Source organism: Aulonocara stuartgranti (genome assembly GCF_965226115.1).
Source record: "Aulonocara stuartgranti genome assembly, chromosome: 22".
NCBI lineage: Eukaryota > Metazoa > Chordata > Actinopteri > Cichliformes > Cichlidae > Aulonocara > Aulonocara stuartgranti.
In genome coordinates this window covers 14,814,553-14,818,556 of record NC_138957.1, presented here as the reverse complement: position 1 = coordinate 14,818,556, position 4,004 = coordinate 14,814,553, and the positions used below count along the sequence as shown (strand labels likewise).

The following is a 4,004-nucleotide window of genomic DNA, read 5'->3' as shown; positions in this document are numbered from 1 at the left end:
GGGCGGTTTATCCTTCAGGCTCGGGTCCTCTACCAGAGGCCTGGGAGCTTGAGGGTCCTGCGCAGTATCTTAGCTGTTCCCAGGACTGCGCTCTTCTGGACAGAGATCTCCGATGTTATTCCTGGGATCTGCTGGAGCCACTCGCCTAGCTTGGGAGTCACCGCACCTAGTGCTCCGATTACCACTGGGACCACCGTTACCTTCACCCTCCACATCCTCTCCAGCTCTTTTCTGAGCCCTTGGTATTTCTCCAGCTTCTCGTGTTCCTTCTTCCTGATGTTGCTGTCATTCGGAACCGCTACATCGATCACTACGGCCGTCTTCTTTCTTCTGTTTGTCTACCACCATTATGTCCGTCTGTATCTGGAAGTCCCTCAGGATCTTAGCGGAGGATCAGGATCTTATATATATATATATATATATATATATATATATATATATATATATATATATTTATTAGGGGTACAACGATACTCGTATCAATATTGAACCGTTCGATACAGTGCTTTCGGTTCAGTACGCATATGTATCGAACAATGCAAAATTTTTAATTTATTTTATCAACTTTCCTTCTGACGATGCTGTCTGTGTTGAGCGCTCAGTGGATCTGCGCTCGACAGTGCAGCCTAGGCGTAGCCTAGAGTAGTCAAACGCAGATTCACTGAGCGCAGGGCAAGCTAGCGAGACAGAAGTTAAGCTCTCCTTGCAACATGGCAAATTGAACCTCCCCCACCCTCATTCAGATCTGGCGTTTGGAACTATTTTGGTTTTCATGTGACGTATGACCCTGAAGGTAAGCGCTTCATGGACTAAAGTAAAACAGTATGTTGGATGTGCCACGCAATGCTCAATTACATGGGTGGGAGCTAGTGTGTTAGCGCAGTTTGCTCGTTAACGTGTTGCCGTCCAGCCCTACGCACGGGGCGATCCGCGGTAGCTCGTTAACGGAGATTTGCCGTGTTGTGGCGTTAACGTCATTTCAACGAGATGTACGCTGACAGCACTAGTGGGAACACAACGAATATGACTGCACATTTACGCGGACATCATCCTAGTGCAAAGACAAGTGGAAGCAGACAAAAACAACAAGCGTGCATGCTACAAACTTTACCCGAGTCATTTAGACAGCTGTTAGCACATGATTCTCCTTATGGGGACCTGATATGTTTAATATGCTGCTGAGAATATAGCCCAGAAGAAGCGTATAGTATAGCTTTTATTTTGGAAAGAGCCATTTCTCTGTAATAAACTCTCTTTTCCAAAGATGAGTGATTCCTCAATCAGATACAGGGCTCGCAAAATCGCTAGCCCGACGTCCCGGGGCTAGCGATTTTTCCAGTCGTGCTACCAAAATCTATCTCTGCCCTGCCCGTCGGGCTATCGTAGGAAGGAAAAATATATGTCAATGCTTTTGCATTCTTTCGGAAATGTAGCTGGGTAATTATGTCATTGGCTTCGGTGAGCCACTGTCAATATGTGACATATTGAAATCGCGTTTGAATTTGTGCTTGTTTTTTGCTTTCACTTTGCAATCTCGCGAACTGTGTATAGAGAGCGACAGCACTGATTGGTGAGTGATGATAATTTGCGCACCAATTCCTCTGACATCGTCTTATCAATCGTTAGCTTACTACGCAAACATGACAAGTGAAATCTCCCGCAGCAAGCTTAAACATGTGAGAGGTTGATCGCGCAGAGAATCGCTGAGTGTTATGTGAGTGCGTGTGTAAAAGCAGCAGGATATATATTTTAGTTCTGCTGAGCCAAATAAGACAGGTCAGGGTGAAGAAGTGACAGCCAAAGAAAAGCTTACCACAAAATGGAAAAGTTATGACAAATCAGACTATAAGGCAAAACGAAAGTGCAGCTTTATGGTTTCATGGACAAAATAATTTCTGTGGCTGCAATATGACGAGCTAAATAATCAGGGCTGCACATAAGTGGTCCGCAGGTGCGCATTCGCTGTCAAAATAAAAAACGCGCACAAGATAAGAAGTTGCAACGCGTGTTTGCGTACATAAGATTTTCAGGAGGAGGACAGACATTTGTTTAGAACTCTTCAAGATGTCGAAGGAGCAAGCTCCTTTAAGCAATTACTGTGATGTTCCTCCACCTCCAAAGAAATGTCAGGAGTCCGAACCACAAAAGAAGCACGTATTCTCGGAAAAGTAGTTGCAGGAGGTGAGCTGGCTTCAAACAAATGATGAACGCACAGAGATGTGGTGCGGAATGTGCCGTGAAAATTTAATAAATGACAAATTTAAAAGGAATGAACATTTTTTTTTTGTATCGAAAAAATATCGAACCGTGACACCAAAGTATCGAACCGAACCGTGAATTTTGTGTATCATTGCACCCCTAATATATAGATATATATATAGATATATATATATATAGATATATATATATAGATATATATATATCTCATGTTTAACCTGAGTAGCAAAAGACCACAGGGGGTTGAAAACAATAAGCCAGGAGTTAGCTGTGCTTCTTTATCTTTATTTAACAACATAAGCAAACTCTATGCTACAATAATTGCACAGCCATTAAGGATCAAATCAGTTTCTGAAAAATGTTCTGCTTTTTCTCCCTCTGCTTGCTTCTTACTGTCTTTGAGGCCCCGGACCAGCACTCCTGTTGTTGGACAGAAAGACATCAGTAAGTATTTTGGTTTTCCAATATATTAGCAACTGTCAGTGACATTTATATTAATCAGGCTGAACTTTAATCATACTTTAGATCAGCCTGTTTTACTTATTGTTTTATTTGTGCTTTGGTTTGGGGAAGTTGTTTCTTCACTGATCTTTTCCTGTCTTCTGTTATTAGACTTGAGATATGACTGCACTATGCTGTTGCTGGTGACTCCAGTTAATTCTACAAGACATGCTGTGTAAGTAAACGAACAACAACAGTTTGGTCTGCATTTCTTGAAAGATCACATCCCTTAAACTTAGTTTAGAGGGTCTACACTGTAAATAGTGAAGTCTGCAAGTTTTCTTTTGTTTTGTGCCCAAATCATTTTGCACATCATTAGAATGAAAGTTATTGGCCATGTTTGCACAGCCCTTTTTAAAATGATGCTTTCATGACATTATTGTATGTTGGGTGGTGGTCACGGCTATCCAGACTGACAATTGGGACATTGAATGTCACCTCTCCGGTGGGGAGGGAGCCTGAGATTGTGTAAATTGGAGTCTATTTTATACCAAATGCAGAAAAAAATGTTTTAAGAAAGCAATTAAGTTCATGTTCCAAAAAATGTGATTGTTTGCTTGCAGGACACCAGGAGAGATGAGTCCTCCGTCACAGATGGTGTGGTCAGTGAAGATGGTCGCCTGCAGGTTCAAGCTCATTGCATCTCCAACCCACATCCACTGCCACTGTACTTAAGGGAAGTTAAAGACTTTCTTCTGCACCTACATTTGGATCACCTCGATCCATGATAGTCATTCAGGCAGTAATGCCTGGACTGGAAACAAGCCATCCTTAAAGTAATACAACATTTCAGCTCATGTGTTGGAATGAAAAACAAATGTGTTGTTTAAATCAGAGACTGCACTTGTGACAGAACAACAACTATTTTATTTTGATTATATAAGTAAGTACAAAACAAACTTCTGGTAGGCCTAAACTTATTTTCAGAATAATTACATCTGAGACTTTGTTTCATTGTAAGATTATAACAGTGATGGCAATATAATTGTTTGTTGTTCAGCAGAACAGTGTCCAGTATGTTGGCTGTTATACTTTGTTGTGTTTGAAAATAAAAGTTGGGCTCATTTTAACATCATTAAAAAAATTGTTGTTAATTATTTTTAATCATATTCAGGTTACCACAAATTGTTTTTTCATTTAGTTGAACTTGAAATGTTTGTCAGTAAGTAAACAATTAGTATTGTACAGTCAGAAATATCAAGTTATTCTTAATACTGCAGACTTGCAATGATGGCTGTTGTCCTAACAGTCATCTTAAGTAAGCTTTACTTAGCATCTAATAAGCA

The 4,004-nt window shown here is 40.6% G+C and overlaps 1 long non-coding RNA gene across 1 annotated transcript; it reads left to right on the top strand.

The window, feature by feature from the left end:
- The first annotated feature begins 591 nt into the window (after positions 1 to 591).
- Positions 592 to 3,773, top strand: LOC309699309. Its single transcript, XR_014274297.1, has 3 exons — positions 592 to 2,661; positions 2,830 to 2,893; positions 3,282 to 3,773. It is a non-coding gene; the product is annotated as an uncharacterized lncRNA (long non-coding RNA).
- Positions 3,774 to 4,004: the final 231 nt, after the last annotated feature.